Source organism: Daucus carota, chromosome 1 (assembly GCF_001625215.2).
Source record: "Daucus carota subsp. sativus chromosome 1, DH1 v3.0, whole genome shotgun sequence".
In the NCBI taxonomy this organism is placed as follows: Eukaryota; Viridiplantae; Streptophyta; class Magnoliopsida; order Apiales; family Apiaceae; genus Daucus; species Daucus carota.
The window spans coordinates 18766516-18783747 of NC_030381.2; positions in this window are offsets into that span (position 1 = coordinate 18766516).

Consider the following 17232-nt stretch of genomic DNA (forward strand, 5'->3'; position numbering starts at 1 on the left):
TTTTTAGTCAGGAATAATTGATATATTTTATAATTTAATAATTTCATTAATTTTAAAAATATCTTGACTTATAAATTATATTAAAACTATTTTTAATATGTAAAAAATAAATTAAAATTTATTTTTGATCTTCAAAAATATTTTACATATTATTTTTTAATGTTAATGATTTTTGAAATAAATTATAAGTGAAAATAAAATAAGAATCAGAAAAGGGGAAAGAAATACCTGGTGAGGGGTGGGGAATGGATTAAGAGGGATCTGGGGTAAACCTAAAACCAAAACCAGGCAAAGGGAATGACAGATTTCATAAAACAAACAACAATAAAGGGAATGAAACGGGTTGTTTCCCTTCTTTTTGTCAGTTACCCCTAACCAAACGGCCCCTTAAAGTTTATACTCAACATGCCATCATGTGGAGGTATTCCGACTCTCGACAGAGTTGTAATAGTTACTGATATGCAAAATTGTAATGTTAGTGAAGAACATGAAAACTTTAAAAAATATATATAACTAAAATTAATAGTCGTCGTGCTTTAAATCGTTATTTATATGTAAAAATATATTTTCATTTTTCTACTCATGAATTATAGTCCAATTTTACAATTTCAAATATCAATATTGGTATTGCATCGAGATGTTTATAATATAACATTTATTTTATTCTGCAAATATTAATTTTAAATCATTAATATAATTTTTATAGGCCGCCGCAACGCGCGTCTTCTCAACTAGTTGGTAAATATAAGAGTAACTTGCCGTATCACACTTTCTAATAGGAATGAGCAAAACCGAATCAAAAACTGAAACCATAAAAAACCGAGCAAAACCGCATCATTAAAAACTGAACCATTTAATAACCAAACCGAATAAATACCGAACCAATAATATGGTTGCAGTTTGATTTTTAAATTTTTTTAAACCGAATATAAACCGAACCGAACCGAATAAAATTAATTATATATATAATATAATTACTCCCACCGTCCCAGCCATTTCTTTACATATGGTTTGGGCATGGAGCTTAATAAATATGTATAAAGTAGTGAAAAAGAGAAAGAAAAGTGGTTGAAGTGGTGAGAACCATTGATTTTTAATGTATAAAAGGGATAGTGGAATAAAAGGTAGTGTGAAAAGAAAAGAAAAAGTGGTGGGATTCATTGACTATTTTTGATAAGTTTTGAAATGTAAGAAAATGAACGGGACACCCAAAAAAGAAACTGAAAGAATCTGGTGGGACGGAGGGAGTATATATAATAAATATCTTAATTTAGTTTTATAAATTATATTATATTTTTTTCTATATGACCCAAGTTTATTTATAACCCAGCCCATTATTATATGTTAGTAGCCCACTATCTTTGGGCTTTAACCAGAGTTGTAGGCTTGTCGTCTCTCTCCATGCTATTTATAGATTTTTTGCTTCCAGAAAATTCGATTTCTTCTGAAGTTAATTTACAATTACACGTGAGTAGTGAAACACATAACAAGAATATTTTGGTAAATTAATAATTGTTACATTGTGCTTAAACCCTTTTTGATTATGCGTAGATTCTTGATAAAATGTCGCAGAATTGATAAGATTTAAGCACAATGCTTGAAAATCTCATGGATTTTGGTATGATTTCAAAAAACGTAAAAAACACTCACAAAATCCATCAACATTTGAGCATTGGCCTTATGAATAGTGCCACTAATTTTGCACAAGGATTCATATGTATAGTCTGAGAAATATGTCTAGTGTAAAATATGTTTATACTTGTGCAGCTTCGGCTGTTGAAGTGTGCAAACAGCCCAATAGCACAAGGCTCAATATTTTTTAGGGCCCCTAATTTTGAAAAACTTTAACGTATATAAGATTATTTCATGAGATTTTGTTTATAATTTTTTTAGTAATTTGAATCAAACTAAACTCTTAAGAAAGTAACTAATTGAATAAAATATTTATATTAAAAATAGAATCAATTTTTCAAAAATATTCGATTTTAATTTTCAAAAGTTAAAAAGTTTATTATTAAAGCAAAACTCTAGAAATTATGACAACAAAAAAAAGTTTAGGGTTTAATTTGTGTGCAAATAACATCTTTAGTTTCCACTAGTTTATATGAAAAAAACAGAATGAGGACAGACTATTCATTAGTACCTGGAGTTTAAGGAGATCAGAAGTTCCCAACCCTATAAAATAAGATGAAATTGAACATATTTCACATTACTTTTACTCCACTATCTCCCTTTTATACATTAGAAATCAACGGGTCACCACTTCACCCACTTTTCTTTCTCTTTTCCACTACTTTATACATATTTTTAACCTCCGTGCCCAAACTATATGTAAACAAATGGCTGGGACGGAGGGAGTACTAGTTCGCGCTCGGCGATCGTTTTCTCAGTCCTCATCTCCCTCAGGTTATGGAGGACCGCCTGGAGGTAGGTGTTGACCTACAAAATGGTGAAAGCAGGAAGATATACGCTAAGTAAAACAAAAGGAGAGAAAGAATAAATAAAGTTAAAAAAAACGAGTAAAGAAGAAACGTACCGAAGCAACAGCTGTTCAGTACTAAAATATGATAACACATAAAACAATACTTTAATAATCATATTATGTAATTTTTTACTGTTACACAACATATAACTCGTGTACACCTTCATTAGAATGTTCAATACCAAAATGACAACACAAAAGAATTTAATATTCAGATTATATAATTTGTTACCGTTGCACAACATTATCATAATATTAGTAGTTTCATCTTTTTTCTCGAAATTTAATAAAATAAATACCCTCTTGGCCATTCATCATGAAATTTATGCATTCCATGAACTTCAAAAAGAGCATGTCCCAAGGTATCCTGTCTATCACAACTCAACTCAACTAGTGATATTACTTTCTTACAATCGAACTTAAGTACTGATTATCGGATTTAGTTTCATTGTAGCACAAGCGAATATTCACTAACTTGTGTTGTTTCGGAATTCGAGGTAGGAAAACATGTATCGACAAGGAACAAAGTGGAAGAATGCATGGAAACGAAAAGCAGCTCCACCTCCATCTGCTGATTTATGTGAGTCTTTTTGTAGCTATACTTTTAAAAACGTATGCAAGTCTTGTCTTTAATTTTATTCATGTGATTTTTTTAATAAAAAATTTAATATGTTTAATTTTTAAACGTGAAAAAGCTTGGGAATGTCATGCACAGGTTTTTAAAGGCATCCATTACCTCATCATTCTCTCAATTTTGTTTTTGTTATGTATACAGTTGAATCCCAATGGCGCTATATAAATGATATCCAAAGTTCATTCGATTTAAATGCAATAGGTTTGTTGATGAGGACACTAAGTTAGCTGCTTTAGGTGTTTTGCCTTCCGTCGTGGCCCTTATTGCTTATCATGGTACCGTATGGTTGTTTTTTGTTTTTCTTTATAAATGCATATTGTCAATTTTGTTGCACTAATTAATTATGTTTACTTATGTTTTCTTGTAGCAGGTGGTGAATTGATTCCGGCCTCTGGCACGATCATTGAGAGCTACGATAATACCATTATCGTACTTACCTCTGCCAATCTACTTAGGCGCCATACTTTCGGAAAGCTCGGGGAAAATGTGTTGGCTGATGATCTCAAGGTAAACTTTGAAAACCAAAACAATGATGTTACCAAATAATCACCTATGTTCAAAGTTTGTTTTTAGATTCAGTTAATTTGTTTTCATTGCTTGCCATAGAATGTTCTTTTGTTGTAGAATATCTTCTTTGGTCTCATATTTGGTATTATTCAAATATGAGTTGTGGAAACAAAATGTGATTCTTTTTTTCTTTTTTCTTTTGTAGGTTTATGCACACTCCTTTGATGGTCACTCATATACGGTAGGAGAAGTGTGTGCTCATGACTTCCATTACAATTTGGTTGTCTTGAAGTTCATATCAAAGACTCCTTCTCTGCCTCATCTTCAACCTGCCAAGTTTGTGAAGTTGGCACATGAGGATGATGATTTAGTAGATACTATTTAAGTGGAACAAGAGTCATCCTGCAAAGACGGCAAGGATGGATGATTCTCAGCGATCTTTTCTCCTTCGTCCACATTCGGGGTCATCTGAGCAACTGCTTAGCCCCGGGGATGGAGTTATTGTTCTGGGGAGGTATTTCGCCAAACCATTTCAACCAATGGTCGCTCCAGGGGAATATTGGTAAGAATATGTACATGATTCTCATATATCAATATAATGTCTAAAATTGTGTGTTAGGTCCAGATATGATTGTAGAAGGGGGGGGTTGAATACAATCAGTACCAAATCGTCGCGGAAGTGAATCTGATTGAATATGATTTGTTAATCAGATTATAATTAATTAATATAACAATGTTTGAAGTCGTTATATAATTAATATGGTTCAGTTTTAATGTCCACTAAAGTTCGTAGAATAAATTCGACAGGGTATATTCTAGATTTAGTGATTAAAACAACCGGGTTATCAAAGCACAGAAAACTGTGGATATAACGAACAAGCAAGTTACTAACAACTTGAAAGCTTTACAAATGCTTTGAATACAAAGTGAATGAACACTTTCAAATGAAGAAACCAAGCCATATTTATAGGCAAGGCTTTGTACATGCAAGACAATCACTAGACAAGACAATTACAAGCTAGCAAAGACAATTACAAGAAGGGTAAGACAATCTAGGCTTGGGCAAGACAATAAGGGGCAAGGGAAGACAATCTCAGATTGTCTACCAAGCTTCAACCAAGTCAGTAAGACAATCAAAAGGGAAGGGAAGACAATTCCTTTGTCAGAAAGACAAACACTACAAACGGCAAGACAATGGAGGATTGTCTTGCACACCTTAAGCATTCGGCAAGACAAGACAAACAGATTGTCTTGCTGGAAGTGTGTCTCTCGGCAAGACAAGACAAACAGATTGTCTTGCAGACTTACACATGCCTTCGGCAAGACAATCTTCAAGGATTGTCTTGCACACCATTGAAATGAATCGGCAAGACAATTAGAGATTGTCTTGCTGATTCAATCAAGGCTAATGCAGACAATGAAGAATTGTCTTGGAAGCATGATGAATCCACTCGGCAAGACAATCCAGAATTGTCTTGCTGAGGTGATTTTTGTGATTAAATAAAGAAATAAAATGGTATATTAAAATAGAAAATTATTCACTTAATTAATTTAATCATATAAATTCATAAATTAAATTAATTCGAGAGTGAATTAATTTAATAAATAAATTACATAATTAATATAATTATTTGAGAAGTGAAATAATAGTCTATTAAAATATTTAATCACACAATCTTCAGTAGAACAACTTCCGGTCTTCTTTAAACTTGAATAATTTCTTCTTGATTTGTCGAACGAGCGAACTACCACTTCTGCTTGACTTCAAATATTTAATTTGGATAACTGATACATAGATGTACTGTCTGGTTCATCTGTATCTAGTTAAATCAAATATTCTTCGTCAAATAAACAATAAGAATTTGGTTAGTTCGTCGAGTCTTCGTCTTGTACGTACATCTTCATTAAATGGAATCTTCTGATGAAATAAAGTATAGAAACTTTATGTCTTCTGAATTCCTGGACGTGCCACAAAAGATTATTTGTGCACTGAGGCTTGAACATATTAATGAACTTCTTTCAGTGGCGTGCAGCAGCATCCTGGAACTTATCTGACATATGATTTCCATAAATCATTTGACGTTCTTCGTACTGATTCCGATGACTTGCTATTTACTGAGCTTTCTTATCTGAGTTGAGTTGTACCTCTTTAAATACAAATAGGCTGAACATATGCCTTTCAATCTCCCCCTATTTGTTTGTTAACATAACATGCAAATTTCCTAGAGGATAACTCAACTAACAGATAAGACAAAGATTTAAACAATAGAATGTAAATAGCAAAAGTTTATGGCTTGCATTAAACATTAAACCATGATCACAAATAGATTACAAAAGGATGTTCCTTGAACATATCTAACAAATATCCTAATCAATCTATTCACTCAGAATGAGTGACTTCTCCTTCTTCAGCATCAGAATAGTGAATAATTGGAGTAGAAGGCTCATTCTGAGTAGGCTCTTCAGCTGCAGTGGATTCTCCACGCTTCTTTCTTTCACGAGCCAGAGCTAGCTGGTGAAGAACTTCCAGATCCACAGGGTCTTCACGGAAGTCAGATGGCTGAGATTTTGTTACACCCTTCATCCTCCGAAAGTATTGAGAAATGTTTCTTCGAGTGCAGTAGGATGAGATTACATCATCAGCATCAGACTTGGCTTTAGATGCGAAGCCCTTGGTCCTTAGTAAGGTGGATGCTAGAGCCAGACGTTTGGCAGGGTACTTTGGCAAAGCCTCTTCATTTAAATAGACAGTGCAGAGGATTTCCAAGTGAACAAACTTGACACAGTAAGGGTTCTTAACAACCTGAGGACTGTTGAAAACAGCACAATCCAACAGTTTGTCACGAAGAAGTTCATTCAAGTTTGAGCAACGCTTGACTTTGTTGCGAAGTACCCAGAGCTCAGATACGGAGAATGATTTGAGAAATTCGACAGATAGTCTGAATGAACCATTTCTCCGTGTGTAGACAATCAGCTCCCATTCTTCTAGCAGTCCCCTAACAGCAGTAGTTACATATTCCAGTTCTAAGGCAAAGGCATGCATAAACACATCCTCATCAGGGTTCACCTCTCGAAGGTCATATATCAGAGATAAGAACTTCTTATCATCGAAAGTTTCCCTTTGAGGTCCATTGAATATTCTCCTAGCAATGTCCCAGCCTTTTCCTTCTTTTCTTTTAATTTCAAGATTCTTCTGCTTGATCGCAGCATCATAGATTTTTTGCTTTTCAATCTTGATTTGTTCCTCTGTGATCAACTTGTCTTCCAGAAGTTTCTGATAATCACGAAGCTTACGCTTCCTGGCTTCATTTTCTGCTTTGAACTTCCTGACATTCTCCTCGTGTTCAGGATCAACAGGTTCTTCCTGAAACAAATAGCTTTCATCAAATTTACCTTCTTCTTCAGCCTGACGATAGGTAGCATCGAATACGTCATCATCATCCATGTCTTTGGGATAATCATCATAATTGTCAGTGTTGAAGACATTTTCAGATTGATGTAGTGGTTCTTTGCCTTTAGACCTTTTATAGCTTTTATCAGCTTCAGAAGTTTCTTTGCCACTTGCTCTTTCTCCACCCTTATCACTCCTGTCAGCATCATCCTTATTACTCCTATCACCAGCATTGCTGTGATCATCTTTGTCCTTATCTTCCTTATCCTTCTCCCCCTTAGTTGAGGGATCCTCTGGAGTGGACTGAGCTGTTGACGGATTAAGCTTTAAGTGATGAATAACTTGAGCCAGAGTTTGCTCCAAGTTTCCAAGCTTTGTCAGACAGAGCTCCTGAGATTGATCAAACTTGTCCATCCTAGAATGAATACCCTTGACATGAGCATCTAATTCCTGTTTGAGAGAAGAATATGAAGGATCAACAACTTTTTCCTGTAGAGTCACCAACTCTTCACTTCTGAATCTGGCATTCTCAGCATTCAACCTTGAAATCTCAGCTTTCATAGCAGCCAATTGTTCCTGTAACAGATCAGTGTTGGTGTGTGCACTCACCTCACGAACACTCAAAGATTTATCACTATCCTCTCGTGCATGTGTTTCGCTCGGTGTTTGCCTGATTTCACTCGTGTTTGTCACACCGTCACCAGTACCTGTATAGACAACCATAGTACCATAAGATGGAACTGTAGGTTGTGAAGGAACAAATTGTCCTTCAGATGCCTGTGAAGGCGGATGTACTTGCAGGTTGCCAAGTATAGCCTGATCCAAAAAGAAAGATTGATCAGAAAGTTTTTCATATGACATTTTTTGAATATCTGTGCTCTCTCTAAGTGAAGAATCAAAAGACAAAGGTTCAACTAGCGTGAGTGCTAGTTGCGTGCTTGACTCTTTACAGGATACCGCGGTCGGACGGCCAATTTCAATAAATGCATTCTGTGGAGAGAATGAATCTAGAGACTGTATATTTACCATGTCAGTGTCCAAATCCTTTTGGGAGGAAATGGATGCGGCTGCAGTTGTCTCCGGTTCTGCCACCCTTTGCTTCTTATGAGACAGAGCTGCGGGTTCTCTCAGAATTGCACTACCACTCCGTTTCCGGGCTACCTTTCGAACAACTGGTGTTTGAGTAGTGTCGGTTGATGTGTTTGACGAAGAATCAGTTGTTGAAACGAAAACGTCAGCTTGGTTATGAACCTGGGTGTTGACAGGTTCAATGCTGGGAGTCTGGAAATCAAATCCAATATCACAATCAAAATCTGCAATATCAATATTAAAGGTATCAGTGAGATTAGAAAGTACCTGAGCTACCTGTAAATCTGTCCTGAAGTCCTGTAGCTCTGGATTGATAGCAGAATCAGCAGGCAGAGGCTGAGAGGTGGATTGTGGTGGAGGAATGGTATGTGGATGTGTAGGTGAAGGTATTGGTTCAGATTGAGAGGGAAGAATGGAGGCTTGTTGGTCTGGGAAGAAGTTGTATTGTGGAGGAGATTGGTGTTGAGAATTGTATGATGATTGGTGAGGTGATTGTTGTGGAGAATTATAAGGAGGGTTGTAGGGAGAGTAATGTGAGGATTGGCTGGATGATTGATAATCTTGTAGAAGTTGAAGTGGTTGGAAGTTGTGAGGAGGAGATTGTTCCTGAGGTTGGTTATCTTGAAGTTCAGGTTGATCCGGTTGATATTGTTGTTGTTGTAGTGGCTGAGGAACTTGGACAGGTTGAAGGGGAACATTAAACTGTTCCAACATGTAAGGAGTCACAACAAGAGGCACATTCTCATGCTTCTTTTGATTAGCAAGTCTTGATTGAATCTTGGTGCAAGTTCTTAGAATGGGCACCACTGCAGAATCAACGTACATTGCTCTATCAGCATCATTCATCTTGTCACTTAAGAATAGCATTAAGAACCTTGGAAAGTGACACTCCACTTTGTCATTTTCATGAATGGATCTCTGAGAGACAGAACCCATTTTTCTGATAATCTCCTTTAGTAATATCTTCCCGAAGTTAATTCGACGATTGTAAGCCACGGAGAATCCAAAGATTTGTAGCATGGAAGATATATTGTGAAAATTCTGCCTCGTAGTTGGAGCAAATACCTTTGCCAAAGTATCGAAGAAGACATCCCATTCAGCCTTCAATTTGCTTTTAGACATTCTAGGGAGAAAAATCTGTCCCTGGTAGTGGATGTCTTGGAAGAATTGAGTTAACTCAGCACTGGTTGGTTCCACTTGAAAGTTATTCCTTGGAAACCCTAGAATTCTGTTCACATCATCAACAGTTATAACAATCCTTCGTCTATTTGGTAGATCACCAATCAACTTATAATTCTCGAGAGTTGTAGAGTTGACGGCATTAGAGTAGAAGTCGAAGAGTGGTTGCACTTGAATAGGAACATCAGCGGTTAGTGCAGTACTGACAAGACTTTGTTGAGTCAGAAAGCGAATCCATTTCTTGAAACGATCAGAACAATCCTCGTAGTTTAGGTTAGCACAATAATTGGTCTCAGCAATCTCAAATTCTCCGGCCATTTTTAGTAATTAAAAATTGAATTAAGCGAGAAATTTTCAAATAAAAGATTAATTTTCAATTATCTCGCAAAGTTCAATTAATAATTAAACTTGATTAATTAATTATTAATTCGAAATATTAGAATAATCTCGAATTAAAAGTTAATTAATTAAAATGGAGCTTAGTCAAATAATCCAACTCAGCCAAACACTCCCTTAAGTTCAAACACCACAAACTCACAAAATCAGCCAAACAGTCCCTAATTGAGAAAATCCCCAAATTAACCAAGAACCCTAACTCCAAATCCTTTCAAATCAGTTCGAAGGTCACACGAATAACACAGATTAATCGAACTCTAGTCAATCCACAGTACAAACTCAGTCGAAGAGCTTTAAAAATCGACTAAACTTCGGCGAAAATCTGACTAAAATCCGGCAGAGTTTCGTTTAAACAAGGACGAAATCGAGTAACCAGCAAGCGTGAAAGCTTGTAAAAACCAAACCCAGCAAGTTTTTGATGATAAAACTTGAAAAACAATGAACGGAAATCGTGTATAGGAGAGGGCAGATGGAGAAGATGAAGTAGGATCAGCAAGACAATCGAATTGTCTTGCACGATTGTCTTGTAGATATATATATACACGTACGCAGTAAGACAACGGGAGAGTAGTCTCGATAAGACAATTCAAAATTGTCTTGCCGAGACCAAGTATAACAGACAAAAGGCTGTGTCAGTAAGACAATCTGATTGTCTTACTGATACGACAACTGACTTAAGACAGACTCGGTAAGACAATGGGATTGTCTTGCCGAGTTGTTTGAAAATCGGTGAAAAACCGGTTCAGCAAGACAATCTAATTGTCTTGCCGAGCCTAATTGTAGACAAAACCATTGTCTTGCCGAAAATCAAATAAAAATAATAGGATTTTTGATTATATTAAAAGATAAAACATTTTGCAATTAAACTAAAAAAAACTATAATAAAAACAATAGTATATAATACACGAATATTTTGTAAATTTCAACTTTAGTTAAATATAACTATTTACGACTTTAACTTTAATTCAATAAAATGAATTAACTTAAAATCAAATATTTATACTTAATTAATTTTGAAAAATACAAAATAATTACAAATAATTATCTAAATGCCTAGAGAATATTACAGGGGAGTGTATGAGCATTTAGAAAATCATTTACTAATTTACAGGCATGCATAATTAATTAGAATAATATCAGATAATATACAGAAAATCATATAAAATCTAATAAAATAGATATAATTATACAGAAAATTCACAAAAATATACAAAAACATATAATGCATATGAAAAATATATACAAGAGAACTATGTCATATTTAACATCCCTAACTCACAAACCAGCTTAGAGAAAGTGGATTCATCCAGTGGTTTCGTGAAGATGTCAGCAATTTGCTCAGTCGTGGGTACAAAATGTAACACCACTGTACCATTTATGACATGTTCTCGAATGAAATGATACCTGATATCAATGTGCTTGGTTCTTGAATGTTGAACCGGATTGTTGGAAATGGCTATGGCACTTGTATTATCACAAAATATAGGAATTTTGTTTACTACAACACCATAATCATTCAGTTGGTTCTTGATCCACAAGATCTGAGCACAGCAGCTACCAGCAGCTATATACTCAGCTTCAGCAGTAGAGGTAGACACAGAGTGCTGCTTCTTGCTATACCAGGAAACCAACCGACGTCCTAGAAATTGACAGCTTCCAGACGTACTCTTCCTATCAATCCTGCATCCTGCATAATCAGAATCTGTATAGCCGGTTAAGTCAAAACCAGTATTCTTAGGGTACCAAATACCTAAACCAGGTGTACCCTTAAGATATCTAAAGATTCTTTTGACGGCTATAAGATGTGATTCTTTAGGATCAGCTTGGAACCTAGCACACAAACATGTTGCAAACATGATATCTGGTCTACTTGCAGTAAGATAAAGTAGAGAGCCAATCATACCACGATAGCTTGTGATATCAACTTTCTTACCAGATTTATCCTGGTCAAGCTTTGTGGCAGTGGCCATGGGTGTCTTTGCCGGTGAAGAGTCTTCTAGATTGAACTTCCGAAGAAGATCTCTGACATACTTGGATTGGCAAATGAATATTCCATCTTCCTTTTGGCTTACTTGAAGACCAAGAAAGTAGGACAGCTCACCCATCATACTCATCTCATAGTTACTCTGCATCAACTTAGCAAATCTCTTGCACAAGTTATCGTTAGTAGAACCAAATATAATATCATCAACATATATTTGTACAAATATCATATCTTTATCATGCAATTTGTAAAAGAGAGTTTTGTCTATGACACCTCTAGTAAAGTTGTTTTCTATTAAAAACTCAGAGAGAGTGTCATACCATGTCCTTGGTGACTGCTTGAGTCCATAGACAGCTTTGAATAGGAAGTATACAAAATCAGCAAACTCTGGATTTTCAAAGCCAGGGGGCTGTTCCAGATATACTTCTTCTTCTAGCTTTCCATTCAGAAATGCACTTTTCACATCCATTTGATATACCTTGAAGTTGGAGTGTGCAGCAAATGCAAGAAATATTCTGATGGCTTCAAGACGAGCAACTGGAGCATAGGTTTCATCGTAATCAATTCCTTCTTCCTGAGAATAACCTTTTGCAACCAGTCTGGCTTTGTTTCTTACAACAATGCCATCACCATCTAACTTGTTACGGAAGACCCATCTAGCTCCAATGGTAGATTTTCCTTTTGGTCTTGGAACCAGGGCCCAGACTTCTTGTCTCTCAAATTGATTGAGTTCTTCTTGCATGGCAAGAACCCAATCAGGATCAGCAAGTGCTTCTTCTATTTTCTTTGGTTCTAGTTGAGATAGAAACCCAGAGAATAGACATTCATTTGTCGTAGCACTTCTAGTCCTTACACCAACATCAGGATCACCAATAATCAAATCAAAGGGATGATCTCTGCTCCAAATCCTTTCCCTTGGAAGTTGTGTCCTTGATGATTCAGCAGTATTATCATTAAGCTGAAATGTGTGACTAGTTGATCCATCAGCTCCCCCTGAGTTGTTGCCAGGTTGACTTGATGATCCACCACTGGCATCAGTGGAATCTCCAGCATTATTGCTATTTCCTCCACCATTGCCTGGATCATCATCATTGTTGTCATCTCCTGTTGCAACCTCAGGTGGAACATCATCATCTGAATCAGAATCTGGATAGTTGTCAAACTTCAGAGATTCAGATGAATCAGCAGATTGTATACTTGGAAGTTTAGTGTCATCAAATGTAACATTGACACTAACTTTCACTGACAGAGTATCAATTATAAAAACTCTATAAGCATTATTTGTATAACCAACAAAAATTGCTTCAGAAGCCTTTGGTTCAAACTTGTTCAAGTTCTCTTCACCATCCTTGAGAACAAAACACTTGGCTCCAAAGACATGAAGATGTTTAACATATGGTTTCTTGTCTTTATACAAATGAAATGGAGTTTTCATATGATCCTTGTTGATCAAAGTCCTATTCTGGGTATAACAAGCAGTGGCCACAGCTTCAGCCCAAAAGTACAGTGGAAGCTTTGATTCAGCAATCATAGTCCTTGCAGCTTCAATCAGTGTACGATTCTTTCTTTCGACGACTCCATTCTGCTGAGGAGTCCTTGGTGCTGAATACTGCCTTCTAATTCCCTTTTCAGAGTAAAAGTTGATTAGAGTTTGATTCTTAAACTCAGTTCCATTGTCTGATCTTACAGCTTTTACAGGAACACCTTTTTCCAACTCAACCAACTTGATATGATCAATTACTGTCAGGGGAGTTTCATCCTTGGAAGAGAGGAAGTAAACCCAAGTAAATTTCGAGAAGTCATCCACAATGACTAAGGCATATCTTCCTCCATCAATAGATGCAACATTCACGGGGCCAAACAAATCCATATGCAACAAATGAAGTGGATCTGTAATGGTATTGATGGTTTTGCCTTTGTGAGATGCTCTCTTCGCTTTTCCTTTCTGACAAGCTTCACAAAGATCATCAGTTGAGAATTCCAGGGAAGGCAACCCTCTCACTAGATCTCTCTTGACTAGAGAGTTCATGGTTTTGAAGTTGAGGTGTGAGAGCTTCTTATGCCATAACCAACTATCTTCAGCAGACGCTTTGGCGTAGAAACAGTGAACTTCGTTTCCTGGTCCTGAAGACAAATCAGCTACGAATATATTGCCTTTCCTTATGCCACATAGTGAAGGACGCTTATCCTTGATATGTTTGATGATACATATCTCCTTTTCAAAATGAACATAATAACCTTTGTCACAGAATTGACTGACACTCAGGAGATTATGTCGAAGTCCTTCAACTATTGCAATATCTTCTATGATGATCCTCCCAATTTTGTACTTGCCATATCCCACAGTACGACCTTTGCTATTATCAGCAAAACTGACTGTAGGGCCAGCTCCTTCTCTTATGTCCTCCAGCAGGGATTTGTTGCCAGTCATGTGCATTGACGCTCCACTGTCAAGCACCCAGGTAACACGAACAACTCCACTGGCACCCTGCAAAAGACAACTTGATTAGACAGTCTTTGGGACCCACACTTGATTGGGTCCGGCAGTCTTAAAGAACTGATTTCTATCAGGTAATACAACAGAGCCTCTTGGACTGATACTTGGTTCAGATTTGACTGAACTTACTTCCTTAACAACAGCCTTATAAACCTTGGTTTTAGGCTTTGGAACATAAGTCTCCTTTCTCTTGTGAGAAGGACTAGCAGTCTTTGATCTAGCATGCTTGTTGTTTGTGTGTTGTCTAGGTGATGTGTTTTCATTTTTAGCATGCAAATTTTTAAAATAAGCAGACATCAAATTGAAAGCACAAGTCATACAATTATCAACACTACAAGATTTATGACATGCATCAAAAGCAGGAGCAACAGAAGTATCAGTCACAGTAGTAGGAACATCAATAGATTCTACTCTAACCTTATTATCAGATTTAAAGTTCTCAGTAGAATGACATCTATTGTTCTTGTTCTTACTATTAACAAAATTATTGGGCTTGTTGAATTTAGTTCTCTCAGAGTTGACACCTAAACCAGCTTTAGGCAACCTAACATTGCCTTTCACTTTAATTGGTTTCAGGTTTGTCAGAATCTCATCTCTCATCTCATTACTCTCTTTCATTTTAAGGTCTTCCTGTTTTAGTTCATATCTAATGACAACAGGAGTCTCTAAAAGAGGTTCAGCTTCTGAGGTTTTAAACAAAGGTTTAAGGGAATCTTTCAAAACAAAAGGAATCCCTCTCTCTTCAGCACTCTTCTTAAAAGGAGTAATGTTACTAGCCTTACCTACAGATTTGTTATAGTCAAAGCCTATTCCAACAGTTCTCTTGATCTCTTGTTTATCATTGAGTTCTTTGACTATCAAGGAGGCATCCTTAAAGGCTTTACATTTCACTTTCTCTTCGTCTAGCTGAAGTCTTAAAGCAATCTCACCTTTCTCTAGAACTTTGACTTTAGCACATTGTAATCCTAAGTCCATAGTCAATTGTTCTATTTTAGGTTTTAATACTTTCATCTCATTCATTTTATAAGCATGAATTTCTAAGACTAAAGTATCAATTTTAAGATTAGCAGCTTTCATCCTTTTAATAGCATCATCTCTTTCAAGTCCTAATTGCATAAACAGTTTAGGGCATGTAGGATCTACCTGAAAGCTTCCAGCAGGAGGAGGTGAAGATGATCCAGTAGTAGCCATGAAAGCAACATTCCCTAGCTGCTCCTCTTCATCACTATCTGTATCATCCCAGCTTTTGCCTTCTGCCAGATAAGACTTGCTTTTGAAACCTTGACTTCCAGAAGTACCATGATGCTTTCTAACCAGTGCATCATACTTCTGCTTCAGCTCATCATACGAATCTTTTCTTTTTCCTTGAACCTTGGGCTGTTTGCATTCAGTTGCAAAGTGTCCAGGTTCACCACAATTGAAGCATTTGAACTTGCTTCTGTCCACCATCCCAGTTTTATATCCTCCTTTACTTGTAGAAGATGAATAGCCTCCCTTCTGAAACTTACTAACAGTAGGTTTGTATTTATAGGAAGGGTTCTTCCGGAATCTCATGTTTCCAAACTTCTTGGCAAACAGTGATAGAGATTGATCTTCTAACTGTTCCAGCTCTTCCATTGTATAGAACTCTTCATCACCACTGGTAGAAGCAGTCTGACCCATCTCAGGTACAACAAATTCCTGAGTAGTCTCAGAAGGAACAACAACATCCTTCTTCTTTTCTTCCAGTACAGGTGACTCAACAACTAGAGCTCTCGAATGGTTCTGTGTTTTACCCCAGCCATATCTCTGTTTACTCTGAACTTGCTCCAGTTCATAAGTTTTCAAAACTCCGTAGAGTCTTTCCAGAGAAATCTCATTCAGGTCTCTGCTTTCCCTGATGGCAGTGATTCTGTGTTCCAGATGTTCAGGAAGGGTTAAGAGAAACTTCATGTTGACCTCTTTCTTGTCGTAGAATTTCCCATTCAGATTTAAATTATTTATCAAATTATTAAGTCTGATAAATACTTCTGAAATCCCTTCACCGGGATGAGAACCAAACTGTTCATACTGGGCCATCAGTATCTCTTTCTTGTTTTCCCTAACTTCCTCTGAGCCTTCATTGATAATCTCTAATGTATCCCAGATTTGCTTGGCGTTCGTACAATTTACAACAGCATTGTACATTACTGGGTTTAGAGATTCAACCAAGATTAGTTGAAGAGCATCATCTAAGTTCATCTGATCACTCTCTTCGTCTGTGTACTCAGAAAGTTCTTTCGGAATGACCTGATGAGGTATCAACACACCATCCTCTTCGTGTGCTAATATGACCTTCATCGGAGTAGTAACACCTTTGTCTAAAATCCCGATGTATTTTCTGTTCGCAGTTCGGAGGAATAAGAACATATGCCTTTTCCATAGGCCAAAGTGTTCCTGGCTGAACGGTGGGATTTTAATGCTACTGATCTTTTGCGTACTCATTTTTTTAGGAATTTAAAGTGAATAGTGTTTGGAGAGATTTAGATTTTTGAAAGAAAAATATTTTTAATCAAAATTAATTTTTGGAATAAAATTAATTCGAATAAAAAATATTTGGACGTTACAGAGTGTGTATAGGATCTGATACGGAAAAATGGTATCAACCGCTCTGATGCCAATTGTTAGGTCCAGATATGATTGTAGAAGGGGGGGGTTGAATACAATCAGTACCAAATCGTCGCGGAAGTGAATCTGATTGAATATGATTTGTTAATCAGATTATAATTAATTAATATAACAATGTTTGAAGTCGTTATATAATTAATATGGTTCAGTTTTAATGTCCACTAAAGTTCGTAGAATAAATTCGACAGGGTATATTCTAGATTTAGTGATTAAAACAACCGGGTTATCAAAGCACAGAAAACTGTGGATATAACGAACAAGCAAGTTACTAACAACTTGAAAGCTTTACAAATGCTTTGAATACAAAGTGAATGAACACTTTCAAATGAAGAAACCAAGCCATATTTATAGGCAAGGCTTTGTACATGCAAGACAATCACTAGACAAGACAATTACAAGCTAGCAAAGACAATTACAAGAAGGGTAA